General features: G+C 47.3%; 1 long non-coding RNA gene across 3 annotated transcripts; it reads left to right on the top strand.

Annotated features, from left to right (window-relative positions):
- Positions 1 to 5: 5 nt before the first annotated feature.
- On the top strand, positions 6 to 16,835 carry LOC110123382 (uncharacterized). 3 transcript variants are annotated; one of them, XR_002309508.2, is made up of 6 exons: positions 6 to 269; positions 5,372 to 5,484; positions 5,822 to 6,050; positions 7,283 to 7,581; positions 11,254 to 13,868; positions 15,651 to 16,835. It is a non-coding gene; the product is annotated as an uncharacterized lncRNA (long non-coding RNA). The 3 variants fall into 3 exon arrangements; XR_011492285.1 differs by having other exon boundaries at positions 15,620 to 16,835; XR_002309509.2 differs by lacking the exon at positions 15,651 to 16,835 and having other exon boundaries at positions 25 to 269; positions 7,286 to 7,581; positions 11,254 to 12,040.
- Positions 16,836 to 17,104: the final 269 nt, after the last annotated feature.

Below are 17,104 nucleotides of genomic sequence, written 5' to 3'. Positions count from 1 at the left end.
GGCGGCGAGAGCGCGCGCGCGCCCGCGGCCCCTTCCCTTGCCGGCCCCCCCACCCCCGCCCGCCCAACAGGGAGCCCGACACCTCCCTCCGCCCGCCCCCCCTGGCATCCCGGCCGCTGGGCGCGGCGGCGCGCATGCGCAGCCCTCGGGGCCGGCCCTGGCGCACCTTTTCTCCCTCCTGCCACATTGTGAGCGCTTCGCCTCCCACACGACCGCCGACTCCCGCTCCACCCCCGCCTCCCCTACTCCGCCCACTGCCGAGCGCCCAGGTAAAGGCGTGGAGTGCGCGTGCGCGCCGCTCTCCTTGGGTCTGGGGGCGTGGCTGCTGAAAGGAAGCCGAAATGTAGAGTAGGAGGGAGCTTCGGGCTGGAGAGTGGGGGCGTTCCACGAAGTAGAGAGCGGGTTAAGATTAGGGAAAGTGAAGTTCAGAAAGGGGGCCAAGGTAGAAAAGTAGGTCCAAGCGAGATTTAGTAGAAGTCAAGGAGGTTTTTTGGTTTATAAAGTAAACAAACAAAAAACAACTTAACTCTGGCCCCCTTGTTACTGAAGGGCGGTGTGGGTGACAGAAGACAAAAAATACAGAATGTAAGCGGTAGTGGGTTATTTGTCTGATGAATGGGACAGCTAATAAAAACGAGAAATTTAGAGATCGCCCAGACTTGTCAGAAGAACAAATTTAGAACCCTGCTTGTCCTGCTGCCAGAAATAGGGAAGGGGATTGTGTGTGTGTGTGTGTGTGTGTGTGTGTGTGTGTGTGTGTGTGCAGGCGCGCGCGCGTGTGCGCGATTGTGCTTGAGATATGGAGCTGCCGAAAGAAAGGAAGCCTCCATTTAAGCATTACAGCATCATGACTAATTAGCTATTAATCATTAATATAATTAATGGTACTATTAGCTAACAAGGTAGCATTTATCCAAGTTCATCGCCAAGAGAAGCTGTCCATAATTGAAAGCGCTTGGAGTACAGGGAGGGGAAATGAACCAGGCAAAGTAAAGGCCTCCAGTGGAGTAGAACCAAGTCATGACCTTTCCCACCATAAACCAAAGTTCCCTGCTATTTTCCAAATTTTATCTTAATTGGAATGCTTTATTATTCTTACACTACACTTAATAAATGTTCTTGCACTAAATCTAAGCTCTCAACATTTTGAATACGTATGCAGCTCCTTCTCCAAAAATTGCACCCCCAAAAATTCCTGTGGGGAATAAAATGACCCAAGTCTGGGAAAAGGGAAGAGATTGAAACTTTATAAATAAAAGGGTTCCAGGGCTAACTCTATCCTTGGCTACTTCTCAAAACAGATGCTTCGTTTTTATTACACTTGGACTCCAGGGATCATAATTTAGCAACTTTGGGTCATGTTCTTCAATAGTGAGTGTCTTCAGTGGATAAACGCTAAAAATAATGTCATATTGAAGCAGGTGAGAGAAAATCTTCAAGAAAAACAGGAGGAAACAAGCATATGTAGTAAAAGGAAAAACTTAGATTCAATGTGAGAAAAACCTTGGCATCCATGGAGGCCAGTGAGCCTAAAACATTTCACTGAGATGTTTAACTTTGCCTTCTTGAATATTTGTTCCATCCCTTCTCCAATTCTGCCTCTTGAAAGAGGGATATGCATAGTGAGGGCTGAAGAACCAAGTCTCTAGGAGTTTCTACCCACGGGCCAAACCTCTGAAGGGCTCCTAGTCATTGGAATAGTAATATTATCACCTTCCACTTCAAGAGTGCTTTATGGTTTTTGCAGACAGATTATATCCATTATCAGATTTTCCAACAACCCCATGATGCAAGCAGAACGGGTATTATTCCCAATGAAGGCAATTCAAGCCAAGGTGTGTCTACTGGCTCAGCCTAAGTCACCCAGCCCAGTCAACAATGGAGGCAGGCAGGACTCAGTCTTCTGACTCCCAACATGTTGTCCTCTCAAAGGGTTTAACAGGCCTTCTTGGAGAAATGGCTGCGTTCTCCCGTGGAGTGAAAACAAGTAGCCTCACCATGTAAGGGATAATAGTTCTAATATTCAGTTTTACGTATCTCCTTTATTTCATGTTTTTTCCCTCTTCGCTCTCTCCAGGCACTTGGGACTTGACCAGTGTATTTGAAGCGTTGGTGACAGGTACTTTGGAAGGCCTTGGGCCTGGCGTGGTGATCCTAGTTCCTCTGCTCCCCCTTAACTCTTCCCCCTTGAGAACCTACCAGAAGAAGTGCTGTCATCATTTTGCTAGTTTCAGGCCTCCGTTCTTCTGCTTGGCAGTCATTACAGGCAATATTTAGCGCTCACATCTGGCCTTATTGGAAAATGAGACTTCTGTCATCCTGGTCTCCTGGCCCTGGATAATTCTTCACTATCTCATTAAGGCCATCAGCCAAAACCAGCAAAACTCCTTTGCCCCCACCCTTTTATTGGCCATGCCATGTAGCTTGTGGAATCTTGGTTCCCCAGGGATTGAACCTGGGCCATGGCAGTGAGAGCCCAGAACCCTAACCATTAGGCCACCAGGGAACTCCCAAACTCCCACCATTTTTTTTTTTAATTTAAAAATTTTAGTAAAAAGTTCTGTATATTTTGACAGCTCTGAAAACCTTACAGATTTAATTTAAACAGCAGCAGAGCCATCTGGCTCCTATAAGGTGACCTGGAGAGCCTGGTACAAGCTCCCGATTCACTGCATTTCTTTGCTCCCCAAGTTTCCAGGGGTGTAGCCCTAGTCAGTACTAGTTCTTTCCACGTGGAGGGGCAGTGGCTGTGGCTCCCTGCCTACTCACGACTAGTGTTACCCCATGTATTGCACCAGACTTGGGGCCAGAGTTCTGTTCGGGGTTTCCTAGGCCCTCATACTTGTGGTGCTGTGACCTTTGTTCAATCGCTCCACCTTTGAGATTTTGTAAGAAGAGGGGATTATATGGCTCTTAGAGCCTTTCAGATGTAATACCTAGGATTCTCCTTTAGAAAAGTTGACTGTGTCCCTTAATACCTTGTAATTCCATTCCTTTCCTAAGAGTTACTATCCAATTTCTCATCTTGAAGCCCTTACTATAGGAAACTTGCCCCTTTTACAGAATGGATACAGTGGTCCTGGACTTCCCTTTGGTAGCCACTTGTTTCTCAAGTGATAATGTCTAGAGACAACCCAGAAAGCTGGACTCTGGCTTGTCTGCCAAGGGGCTTGTGTGTGTGCACTTGTGTGTATGTGTATATAAGGTCCATGGGCGTTTTCATTCTGTGCCCTCTCAACTAGTGTGCCCACCCCCACTAAAATTCCAATGAAAAGTTAAAACAAATGCCAGAATGCACTAAAGGGTCAGGTATGTGAGTAGAGCTCTTTTGCTTTGGGGACAAAGATGAGGGAGGCTCTTGAGGCTATTGGCCACTTTGATCTCAGCTGATTTAGCTGCAGCATGGTCTGGGACCATCATCTGGTTCAGAGCTTCGTACAGCTGTGGTCTCTACACATCAGCTTCTCCAACTGAAACATCTCAGAGTTTGGGTCATAGTTACTCTGGTGTCCTTATCATCAAAAGGCATTTTATATATATATATATATATATATATATATATATATATATATATATATTTAGTTATACTAGTTTATTGCTATCAATCCATCTCCCTCCACCCTCATGCTCAGTCATGTAACCCCATGGACTCCAGCCTGTCAGGCTCCTCTGTCCATGGACTTTTCCAGGCAAGAATACTGGAGTGGGTTGCCATTTCTTTCTCCATATAATTTTTTTAAAAAGCACACTTATGTGACAACTTCTACAAATCTTTCTTTTACAATATTTCACTTAGTTCTTCCCTCAACACCGGAAGGTAGGAAGGGCAGAAAATGTTTGTTTCTGCTAATTTTTTCAAAACAATATATTAAAAACAAGGTCCAGATTTTAAGGGTAACATGGCCAGAATGAAATCCTGGGTCTCTAGGGCCCAAGTCCAGGACTTGTCTGTGATACTGTACTGCAACCCTTTTCTGGACACCATACAAAGCAAATGGAACACATGTGGTCTCTGCTCTCTGGAAGTTTGGACTCAAATGGCCAGCCACAATTCTGGCAAACATAAAAGGACAAAAAGACTCACAGGCGACTCACATATGCCAATAAAGATGAGTTAAATAGATAAGGAAAGCCAGGTTTACCTGGCCTTCTAATGTGTTTGTTTGTTTGTTTGTTTAATTCCAGTTGGGTAGAAAGGAAAATGTTAATGAGGCTAAGGTTTTAGGCCAGTCCCATCTGCCTACTTGCTTTGCACGTGGAAAACTGTTTGTGGATGTACTGCATGCTCTTTCCCCTTTCTGTCTTCAGCATTCTATGAACCTTCCTGAAATATCTACCAAGTGTCTGTCATGCAAGGTGGGAGTCAAGGACCATTAAGAAATTACCTCTACCCTCAAGCAACATCTGTGACCGTTTTCCTAATCCAAACCACTGTGAAAGCATTAGTTAAGCCTGTGTTTACCATCTCTATGGATGGAAGGACAGATTAACTTAGTCCCCATCCTGTTGTGTGAGGGCCTCAGATTCATCTTTATCCACGCAAGATGGCCAATTAGGACAGTAGAGAGGTGGGCTTTGGAATTTGAGAGAGGTTGTTACTGCCCTAGAGAAACCACCTGAGTTTCCTGACTATTTAAGCAAAGGCCAAGAGGAACCCTGGGGTTAGGGAGCGTGGGTGGCCCAGGGCAGGGACCTACAACTAGAGAACATCTTCCCTTCCTAAGGGGACTACTGCAGCTCGATTCCTCTCCTGGGGGTTCTGCCTCAAGGACCATGTACAGCTGAGTGATCTAAGGCAGTTAGGCTCGAACTGTGTTTGAGTTGTTTAAGAGGCTCACAGCTTCTTTAGGAGGCAGACTTAATTGTTGTGTGTAATTGATGTGACATGTGCCCCAGAGGCATGCACTGAGGTCCAAATGAAGAGATGATTTTTCAAAAATTGGAAGTAATTAATTAAAGAAGACAGCTGCACGGGGCTGTGAGTTAGTGCCAAACTCTGTAACCCTAAACCAGCCAACCCACCCAACCGGCCTCGCCACCTGAGGAACAATCCTGCAGGTCTCACGAGGGTGGGATGCAAGACCTGGGATGCAGTGTAGGACGTGGGGAATGCAAGGGTGAAGGACAGGGCTCAGGGAACCCCCTCTTAACTTTTGTGATCCTCAAAAGCATTGGCTCTGGAGAGCAGTTTGGGAGTCAAAAGAAATGTGTTGGGGTGCTAGAAAACTGCAGGAAAGGGGAGGCAAGGTCAAGAGAGGTGTGTGAGATTACATGGGGGAGAGGTGGCAAAGGGGATGTGGGTGTCTGGAGCTGGGAGCAGCGGGAGCTGGAGTGTTTGCGGGACTGAAGAATGATGGGGTCCCTCCGATAGGGCCTGGGAAGATCTGCCAGGTTGCAAGGACCCTGAAGGCGGAGTTCTGAGGAGGTGGAGCCTGGATGTGGGCGCAGGAACACCGTGCCTGGGGCCTCTGGCCGTCAGAAGAGGTGTTCATTAAACCCCTGACCTGAGGTCACTGAGAGAGTTGTGGCAGCTTTTCACAGGAGCTGGGTTAAGAACAACAATAACAAAAATAATAACAACAATTAACGATAATGAGGCCTTATCTGCAGCAAGTTGTTCCTAGAGCTTTGTAGGCATTAAGTCATTAATTCCTCTGGCCCCTCAGGGCCACTTTTTTAGAAGTAATGGAGGTGCTAGAGAACACAGTTAATCCTGTGTGGTTAGGCCTCCTGCCGTCTGCTGGGTGGGTCAGTTCACATCCCGAGGGGGTAAAATTCCTTCCTGTTTCATACAGTGTTATAACCTTTTGTATTTACTTAGAGTTTCTGAAATGATGCTGAAATGGGGGTGAGTATAGAAAGGTAGAAACCAGCCATCACAACGTGTCTAAACAACTTGGATGTGAAAACTCAAGTCCCACCTGACGGCACCAGGCTGAACAATATTCTGCAGTGGAGAGTGGCTGCAGATTACCAGGGAGCGACCTGGAAGTGATCATCTGCTTGAAGTCCTAACTGGTGGCAGGGCTGAGCCTCAGCCTGCACACAAGGTAAGTTGGAAGATTTCAGGTGTTTCCCCCCCCACTCCCCGCCACAGACGGAAGTTTAGAGGACTCAAGGTGAATAAAAAAAGGAGGGTCATTCTAGATTGGAGGAGTTACATGGGATGGAGCCTGAGAGCCAAAGCTTGAGCAAACCTAGTGTCAACAGTGACTAGCCTTGCAGATTTCAGCTATTCTTTCATTTATGTGTTTCATATAACAGTGACTGCGAATTATACACACCCAATCCAGAGACAGACTCTCACTTACATCCCATAGATGGTGAGAGTCATCATCATTATCCTAGTCCAGATCAAAGACAGCAATATAGTCTTATTAGCAGTATAATCTCAATATACTTAAGCAAAATGGGTGTCCTCGTCATCCTTGGGTTCTGGAACAGCAGGGATAATCCTCCCCATTAATCTAGAGGGCAGGTGCAACACGGAACAGGAACTGAGCTTCTCTGAATCTCAGAGTTGGGCGGAAGAAGAAACTGTATCACAGCTATCACCATTCATATCAGAGAAATAAGAGGGACCAGTCCTCACTATTTGGACCCTTGCCATCCCTCTGGAAACAGTCTTCCCTCTTTTCCCTGTGTTAGTACAGAGAATGTCTACCTGCAGAAGGTACGAGAAGTTTCAGGGCTTGAATACCAATCTCGTTTGTAGATTACATCAAAGAACATAAGGTGTTATATGATGAATTTAGGGAACAGAGTATTCTGATTAAGCAAATAATCTGGTTTTTAAAGTATTACTAAACATATAGCAACATTTGAGACATACTAAAATCATTCTTTGTTTATATAAAAATTCAGGTTTAACTGGGTGTCCTGTATTTTATCCATTTGCAGGTAAACTTCTATGCAATCCAAAACTACTCCTTTAGAGTTCCGTAAAGAAAAAAAGCAACAGAAAGGAGAGTTGTTTTTTTTTTTAATAGCTTCAGGTTCATTGGTACCAGAAAATGGGGACAGAGAATATAGGGAAGAAGAGGCCCCAAACCAGTTGTCCATCAACTCAGAAGCACACTCATGGTCACACGGGGTATGTGGCTGAGATATCGCCAGGTCTTTCACTGGCTCCGTGTCAAATCAAACACTTGTTCCCAGGGATCTCAGGGAAGAACTTAAGACAAAGCATCACCTACACTCTATATTATCCAACACAGATGGAACCCCACCTAGGGATAGGAACAGATTGGTGCAACTTCTATTGCTCATTTCATTTTGCCAGCAGACAGGAAGAAGGTGAGAGCTCCACTGAGCAACGTGTTGCCATTCAGAGGGCCTGCGTGATTCCTCTGTGCCATAGAATCCCCTGCAGCTTGGAGACCTCCTTCCTATCGTGTTGATGGTCTTGTGGAAGCTACGTTCTGCTCTGCAAGGCATTGACTGCAGCCTTTTTCCTGGCCAGATTGCTGTTCTTAGCATGTACTGAGCACCAAGATGTCCCCAGCTTATTGAGTGCGTTCCACTGTCCTAAGTGTTGCACCTCTGTTAGTCTGCAGAATCCTTCCGACTATACCTTTTGAGGTAGGTATTCTCATTTCACAGATGAGGAAACAAAGACAGAGAGAAATGAAGTAGGAAGTGATATCAGTTCAGTTCAGTTCAGTTCAGTCGCTCAGTCATGTCCGACTCTTTGCGACCCCATGAATTGCAGCACGCCAGGCCTCCCTGTCCATCACAAACTCCCGGAGTTTTCTCAAACTCATGCCCGTCGAGTCGGTGATGCCATCCAGCCATCTCATCCTCTGTTGTCGCCTTCTCCTCCTGCCCCCCATTCCTCCCAGCATTAAGTGACATAAGGTCATGTAAATCTTACATGATGGAGTCAGGATTGAATCCAGGCGGCCAGACTCCTACAGCTGCTCTTTGAACCATGGTGCTGTACCACCCAACACTCCAATTACCTCACGCTTCTGCTCAGAATTCTGGAATGGCTTCTGTGATAAGCAGAATAATAGCCTTCTAAGTATGTCCACATCCTAAACCTGGACGCTGTGAATATATTACCTTATGTTGGTAAAAGGGACTTTGCAGATGGGATTAAGTTACGGATCTTGAAATGTGGACCTTAACCTGGATTATCCAGTGAAAGAAAGAAAGAAAGAAAGTGAAGTCACTCAGTTGTGTTTGACTCTTTGCGACCCCATGGACCCCATGGGATTTCCCATGCAAAAATACTCAAGTGGGTTGCCATTTCCTTCTCCAGAGGATCTTCCTGACCCAGGGATTGAACCTGGGTCTCCCGCATTGCTGGTATACTCTTTACCGTCTGCCAGGGAAGCCCCATTAATCCAGTGGGTCCATTAGAGTCAGAGGAGAAGTGACCCGGAAGCGGAGGTCAGAATGTTGTGATCACTGGCTTTGAAGATGGGAGAGGGACAAGGAATGTTGGCAGCTTCTAGAAACTAGAATAAGCAAAGAGCTGACTTTCCTGGAGCCCCCAGAAGGAACACAGTCTGCTGACACCTTGACTTTGGCCCAGTGAAGCTCTTGACCTCCAGAACTGTTAGATAATAAATCTGTGTGGTTTTATGCTGCCAAGTGTATGGTAATTTGTTACAGCAGCAGTAGGAAACTAATTCAGCTTCCATTGCTTAAGGGGAAATCTGAACTGCTTTGCAGGGCATTCAGGGGCCTCATGCTATCTTCCCCTCGTCTGACTGCCTGGCTAGCTTATACCCACCCCACCCCTGTGCCACCCTCACCATTCTTTACAGATTGAATTGCTTCATGATCTTCAACAGCCATACCCTTCCTTATGCCTTTGCCTGGAACACTCTCTCCTCACTTGTTTGTCTGGCAAACTCCTCACGCTTTATGTCTCAGCTATTATAAAACAATACCTCCTCTGTGAAGCTTATCCTACTTCCCCCAAAGGAACATAGGACTCCTTTCCTGTATCTCATGCCTCTGTTGTTTTTCATGTTCACTCCCATTAAAGCAGATTGTAAGAACTCGTCTGTTCCCTTCCTGGGTTATGAGCTATTTGAGGGCAAGGACCTCTCTTTTCAGCTTTGATCTCCCTTAGCACCTAGCATGGTCCCCAGCACATCAAAGAAAGGTCCCCAGAGAACAGAACTCATATCTTGACCTGTGCCTACACCCGTGATGCAGCCCCTCCAACCCCATTTCACCAGTAACAAGCGTTTCAGGATGTCATCCCTTCCCTTCCCCGGTGAGAAATAATGACAAAGAAAATCAGACATGGAAGTGTTTCAAGTTTTCTTTTAAAAGTAGCACTCATAAAAGTTTTGTGATATTCCAGCTGTACCTACAGTAGAAAATGCTTCCTGTCCAAGTCTTGATTTTTTCAGCTGAGAAATGGATCAGAGACATAGAGCTGTGGCCACTTTGCATCCTATTGTATCCCCCGCATCTACCCTGCTCTTGACTTGGGTGAATCCTCTGATGTTGGTTGGTAAAGGTCTTGGGAGAGGTTTTTCCACATTCTTGGGATTCATCACTTCTCTCTGATGTGCACGCCAAGGCTGGGTCTCTTGAGCGAAGGTTTCCCCACGTCACGTTCTGTGTAACTGAGTTCCAGAACACTGAGTCAGATGAGCCTTCCAAGCCTCCAGACTCACCCGAGGGCTCTCCCCCAGACGCATCAGATACGGGGCTTCTCTCCAGTAGGAATTCTCTGATGTGTAAAATGGTTGACAATGCCACCCAAATGAAGGCTTATTCACTTTTATTGTTTTTATTTTCCCGTGTGAATTCTCTGATGTTTAATGAGAAGTAAAGGGCAAGTGGAGGTCTCAATAAAGGCCTATTAGATACCCAGCTCTGGGCTGAGGTACTCGAAAATGTAAGGAATGTAGCCAGGACATGGAAGCAACCTAGATGTCCATCAGCAGACGAATGGATAAGGAAGCTGTGGTACATATACACCATGGAATATTACTCAGCCATTAAAAAGAATTCATTTGAATGAATTCTAATGAGATGGATGAAACTGGAGCCCATTATACAGAGTGAAGTAAGCCAGAAAGATAAAGACCAATATAGTATACTAACTATATATGGAATTTAGAAAGATGGTAACAATAACCCTATATGCAAAACAGAAAAAGAGACACAGATGTACAGAACAGAATTTTGGACTCTGTGGGAGAAGGCGAGGATGGGATGTTTCGAGAGAACAGCATCGAAACATGTATATTATCAAGGGTGAAACAGATCACCAGCCCAGGTTGGATGCATGAGACAAGTGCTCGGGCCTGGTGCACTGGGAAGACCCAGTGGAGAGGGAGGTGGGAGGGGGGATCGGGATGGGAAATACATGTAAATCCATGACTGATTCATGTCAATGTATGGCAAAAACCACTACAATATTGTAAAGTAATTAGCCTCCAACTAATAAAAATAAATGGAGAAAATAAATAAAACATAAGGAATGGCCCCTGCCCTCTAGACGTTTTCAACCTGGTTGGAGAAAGAAGACTTGTACGCAAACAGCTGGGGAGCACCAGACACTGTGTAGTCCTCCCAAGCGATTCAGGGAAAGGAGTGGACAGCCAGAGATTGACTGGATGGGAAAGGTGTGTGAAAGAGGTCAGCCTTTAGCTTGACCTGAAAAGATGGTAGAATTGAGGCTGGAAGAGAAGAAGAAGGTGTTTCCATTGAAAGAGAAGCAAAAGGAAGGATGGAAATAAAGAAGGAGGGGCGGCAGGAAAGATGGAGGGAAAGAAACTTTCTAATGTAGGGATTCGCCTGTTGATTTAGGAAACCCCCACAGACTTAGGGCAGCGGACTTTGAAAGTTTTCTTCTGATGCTTTTCTTGTTTTAGCACTGATGCCACTTTCACTTCTGCAAGGCACATCTAAAAAGAACTCTATTGCTGCCTTGCACAGGCCAGCCCCACCCCACCCACCACCTCCACAACATTCTTAGGGCCCACTCCAGTTCCACAACCAGATGATAGAGGCACCAAATGGGGAGACCCCCACCCACGAGAAGCCCCGGGGAAGCACCCAGTAGGCTTATATTCAAGAATATGGGAGCTCTCTGCCCCCACCCTCTTACCCCACCATCACGTCCTCTAAAAAAGTTTCTGCACAGGATCCTGACCTTTACAGAGAATGACGGTCATCAGCTCTGAAACCCTTTTACTTTTGTCAGTTTTATAGATGTTTTCTGAAAACATTAGGAGTAGGGACACTTCATAACTTTTCCTTATTTTCCCCATTCCACAGAGAGCAGTGGACAAGCAAGCCGAGTGGAATATGCAGTGTCTCATCTTGGTTAAATTGTTGGAGGACTTTTCTGCCAATTATAGTGGTTAAGCACTGACTCAACGTCCAACAACTGCATAAGAGCTTAGAGCCTTCATTCATGGACAAGTTTCAAAATGAAGCAGCGTCACCACCTCTCATGGGCGATGTAGTCAGAGGACAGAGGAGAGTGAATTTCACCCTTAACAAGTGGCTGCTTTCTGGAGAAGTGGCAGGATCTGGTATTTCCCAGCACGGTGAAATTGGGAAGTGCCTTTTGCAGCCCTTCTCACTTTCATGGTTTGTTTGGACATGGAATTCTTAAGCTCTTAATTCTGTCCCTACTTCCTGTGTCACTTCCCTAGGAGACTGAATTCAAGGAGGGCGGGACCTCCTCCCCAGGGGAGGGGGGAGAACAGAATGGGGACTGATGCCTTTGGGCTCTTACCATGTAGACATCCTGTTGGCACATTCTCCACTGCTCCCCAGCAAAGCACACTCTGCTCTGTGAATAATCCAGGCAGGAAGTAAAAGTGATCTGTGCAGCCACAGTGGAAATGCCCAGACTCTCAGGAACCCCAGATGGTCATCCAGTCTGATCACACATCCCATTCTGTTTTCATTATTAGTGTCTGTCCTATCTGTTCATGGGCTCCCCCAGGACAGGAGGCATATCTGCCCTAGTCATCATCAGAGCCATCTTACTACATCACAGTGCCTGGTACAGAGTGACTGTTAGTAAATATTTGTTGGATAAATCAACTATAAACATGGAAGTGGTTCCCTTAAAGAGCTCTTTGCTCTTTCTCAGCTACTGAGTTAGAAGACGAGTGAGCTGGTGGTGAGAAGGGACACCGTTGGATTATCATAAAAGGAGCTAGAAATGTGTAGGAGGGCTCCTAAATGTTCCAGTTGTATCTACTAAGCAACGGGGAACCTCTGCAAGTTCTTTAGGTCACCAACAGGAGATGGCGAGCTGGTGGGGGCTGTGTTGTCATTGTTCAGTTGCCCGGTCGTGCCTGACTCTTTGCAAACCCATGGAGTGTAGCATGCCAGGCCTCCAGCTTCACCATCTCCTGAAGTTTACCCAAGTTCATGTCCGTTACATCAGTGATGCCATCCAGCCATCTCATCCTCTGACACCCTCTTCTTCTTCCGCCCTCAATTTTTCCCAACCGTAGGTGACCCCTGGGAGTGGGGACTTTGCAGGCTGTATTTGATCTGGAAGAGGGTAGGGTCACCTGAAGAACAAGTACATCTTTTTGAAGAAGTCTAACCATAGTTGTAAGCTCCAGAGATGACTTTTGTGACTGAAGGGTGAACATTTTAGCTAGGTGAGTGTCAAGAAAGTGGTAGGAATTCTAGTGAGCCTTGATCCTGAGTGAATTCAGAGCTGGCGTTGGGAACAGAAGCAAGCAAGTGCAGTCATGGTCAAAAATGGCCAACGAGGAAGATGCCTCGGGACTCAGCCCAGGATCCTGGTATTGCACTACGTGGAGTGGGGGGTGAAACCAAGTGGGAAGATTTGTCTTTATTCTGAAGGCAGAGGCCATGGCTTAAGGATCAAACCCACGGCTCAGAGCAGAGCACCGGACACATCATAGCTGCTTAATACATGCTTGATAATGAATGAAATGGGCTTCCGAGTGGCTCAGTGGTAAAGAATCTGCCTGCCAACCCACAGTAGACGCGGGTTCAACCCCCAGGTCGGGAAGGTCCCCTGGAGAAGGGCATGGCAACCCACACCGGTATCCTTGCTTGGAGAATCCCGTGGACAGAGGAGCCTGGCAGGCTGTAGTTCATGGGATCGCCAAGAGTCAGACAAGACGGCACACAATGAGTGCTTGGGTAGTTGGCTGGCTCTGGGAGTCACTGAGAATGCAAGAGCTCGTGGAGGCCTACGCAGCTGTGTTTACCATCCTCTCTTCGTCCTTCTCAGCCTGCCCTCTGGGGTCCCACCTCTGCATTAAGCCAGAAGACGTTCCCAAAGCTCACCGCTCCCTCAGTGGACAGCACCAGCTGGGTCTCAGCCTCAACTGATCAGGCCATTCCCTCCTTTCTCCTGGGGGCTCCCACTGCCAATAAGATCCCACTCAGCCCCCCACCCAGTCATCAGATTGTTGTTCACATCTTGTGCTCTTCGATCTCCTCTGGGCAGGCAGGGACATGCCACTGCTAGAAGCCTGGCCTTAACGAACACGTGTGTGTATGCACACACGCCCCTCTCCCTGTCTCAGAGCCTCGTCTGGCCCTCCGCCCCTGGCCTGGCCCATCTTTATGAGACTCGGGCTCTTCCTCTCCAGGTGCTGAATGTAGTGTCTGATTCGAGAGAACCAGGCATTTTGCAGGTCTGCATCTGTGGCCTTGGCCTCCCTCAGGGGCTTGGGTTGATCCACCCATAAGGAGGGACCTTCCAGAGAGACGCCAAACCAGGAGTCTGACCTCATGACGCCCGCAGCGCCTGGAAAGGAGGGTACCAACTCTGCTGTCCTGGCCCAGACCCAGTTCTCTCTTCTGGCATCCACACCTTCACCTTCCCTGGCTCCCCTCCAGGCCGACAGGACCTGCCCCATCTTGGGAAGGATAAGCCTGGTCTGGTGAGTAAGAGGAGAGTGAGGACCCCCAGCATCTTGGTCAAATCATTCCCTGGCTCCGTGCCTCAGTTTCCCCCCTGAGAAAGTCTGCCCCTGGTTTCAGGGTTAGGGAGTTAGTTCCCTGGTCTCACTTGGGAAGAAACCCAAACTAGTGTTGTGTTCCCTAGCAGCCAAGACCTGCCCGCCCCGCCCTGCCCCAGGAGGCCTTGCTAGCTGGTGACGCCAGGCCAGCAAGGCAGGGTCCTGCAGGATGAAAGCTCAGAGAAGCCAGAGCAGGAATAATAATGATAATCATCAGCTGTGGCGTCTCAACCACCCGGGAATGCAAGGCCCACGCCCTGTGCTCCCCACACCCCGAGACACTCTGAGGGCTCCTCTCCCTTCATTTTATTGCAGTGATCCCAACACTCAGCCATTCCCAGCCCAACCTATTTGGGTTCCCAAGGACTGCAGTCCAGCTACCTGCTCACTCAAGCCCCATGGGAAGAGTGAGCTCGACAAGACCCACTTGTCGAAGGTAGGATGCCCGGCTCCTTGGAGACTCAGGCTTCTGGGTTTCCCAGAGAAGCATCTGGCCATCCCTGGCCTGAAGCACTTTCCCACAGACCCATTTCTGTCTGATTAGCATCAGGTCTAGGAGCTTTGCCTGTGTCAATATAAATTTGCATTCAAGTCCTGGCTGGGCCACAGATGAACTCACCATAGGACCCTGGGCGAGTTTTGTTTTGATTTCAACATTTTGTGTCCACTACCTCACCTGCCCCTTGCTCACTGCAGACAAACTGAATCTTGTAGTCCAACATGTGGCTGTTGAAAATCTGGCTTTAAATCACTTTTCCAACCCCACTGTTCATTCTCTAGATGCCAGCCAGAGGTGACTCCTCACTGCTGGTCATGCATATCCCATGCTTTCCCATTCCAGAACTTCTGTCCTTCTTTGGGAATGTCATTTGCTCTGTTTCTACCTTGTCAGGACTTCCTAGCCTCTGAGGTCCAAGCCAGGGACATCACCTCCATGACTGTACCTGACTCCCCACCCACCTTAGAACGCTTGTTCCTCTTTGTCTGAGCCTCAAGCCCCTGGGTCTCCCCTGTACCATGGTTTGTGCAGATCCCAATTTGCTCACTGAATCATTGGTGTGCTGGAGTCTCCATCTCTGGGTCCTCCTGGTGCCTTGTATATCACCCTGCATACACAACACATGCTTGATAAGTGTGTTGGGCATAAATTGTGGGAAATAATCATCCCCACCCTATTAATTTCCCCACAGAAATGTGCTTTGAAAAAGTAAAAGTAGTTATTTTGACATAAAATTGTATGCATGTGTGTTCTCCCCAGCTTCCTCGGGGGTAGTGGGATGCAGGTACCCAAGTGGCCGGGGAAGGCATTAGCTCCCTGGTGTTGGGCCAATAGGTGGAAGGCTTTCCTTAACCAGTCTGGTCCAGTCTGGTCTTGGATTCTGGCTCAAAGGAGATGAGCACTTCCCTCCTCAGAGAATAGCAATCCCATCCCTTTGGGGCTTCTAAACCTTAGCAGCCTCTATGCCCCATGGGACTCATCCACCAGCAGGACTCCTAGATTCAAGTGTTGTAAAGAGATGAGTGGTTGGATGTGTTTAGAACCCTCTCAGCTGGATCCTTATGAGAACGCCTTGGAGCAGCGTTCACTGCTGCTGCCTGTTTAGTGTTGTGAATAATATCAATAGTAACATAACTTCGGCAACGCCTTGTATTTACTTAATGCTTTTCTCCAGGGAGCTCAACTAATCTTTCCCTCATCTCCAGAAGGAAGAGAAGGACCAAGGCGATGAAAAAGTGAACCATTGGGGCCACACTTTGAGTACAAGCATCTTTTGTTCTAAGAGGTAAATGTAAGATGTAGCATTTCAGATGTGTGGAACTGATAAAGTAGGAAACCTGTTCATGTCCTGGGACCTGGAACCTATGACTTAAGCATTTTCTCCCAAATCAAAGCCTGTGTGAGATGACAGCTCTCATAGTGAGAAGTTACATCTCATCAGTAATAAATTTTGAGAACGCACCCTTAACATAAGTTCAGTCACTTACAAATCATACACATGACCCAGTATCATTATATTTCAAGATACAAAATACTTGGGTGAGGTCTGTTTTTAACAATGGTAGGAAGTGTAATTCACATTTCAAACAGTGACCTTGATAATTACAAATTATAAAGCAAGTTCGGTGGCCGTCATTGTGTTAGACCTGATCAGATTGTCCCTGTGTTACCCTCTGGATGGAGCTGACCAAGAGCTCCTGTGAGAAGCACCAGTGCTGCCACTTTCTTGTGTGCTAGCGCTTGCTGAGTTACAGAAATCTTTAACCTGCAGCGCCTTTGCAGAAGTCATTTTAATTCCCATGTCCATTTTGTGAAGTTAATTTAGTTCAAGTTGGATAATATAATCCATAACATCATTTAACCAAGCAATGGAAACTGCGATATTAATACTTTGTGGTTTTTTAGCTATGAGCTAAGGATTCAGGGAGCCCTGTCAGCCCCTCTGGTGTCACCCCCTCTGGTATTAGCTCCTCTCGTGTCAGCCCTCTGGTGTCAATCACTCTGGTATCAGCCCCTCTGATAGCCCCTCTTGTGTCAGTCCCTCCGGTATCAGCCCCTCTGGTATTGGCTCCTCTGGTATCAACCCCTCTGGTGTAAAACCCTCTGGTATCAGCCCTCTGGTATCATCCCCTCTGGTGTCAGCCGCTCTGGTGTCAGCCTCTCTGGTGTCAACCCCTCTGGTGTCAGCCCCTCTGGTGTCAGTCCCTCTGACATGCCTCCGCGCCTCTCCCAGCAGCCCCCTGGTGTCTACCATGGCCTCTGGCTTCATGTCCCATGAATCATGCTTGATTCAGTCTAAAGGGAGTCTTCTGCAACTGCACCTCATTTCCATCACTGAACTACCATTTCCTCCATCTCTAAGCCCCTCTTGGCTGTCTCAGCCACCTCAAGCTCACCCTTTTTTTTTTTCCTTTTAAAAAAATGTTTATTAAATAAATAAAATAAATTAAATGTTTAGTGATTTATTTATTTTTGGCTGCCCTCGGTCTTTATTGCTTCAGGTAGACATTTTCCGGTTGTAGCCTGTGGCCTCAGTAGTTGCTTCACGAGCTCTAGAGCATGGGCTGAGTAGTTGTGGCGCACGGGCTTACTTGCTCCACAGTTTGTGGCATCTTCACAGACTAGGAATCGAACCTATGTCCCCTGCATTGGCAGGCAG

The sequence above is a fragment of the Odocoileus virginianus genome, chromosome 17 (genome assembly GCF_023699985.2).
Source record: "Odocoileus virginianus isolate 20LAN1187 ecotype Illinois chromosome 17, Ovbor_1.2, whole genome shotgun sequence".
NCBI lineage: Eukaryota > Metazoa > Chordata > Mammalia > Artiodactyla > Cervidae > Odocoileus > Odocoileus virginianus.
Note: the sequence above shows the minus strand (reverse complement) of the source record. Positions and strands in the feature narration are given on the sequence as shown.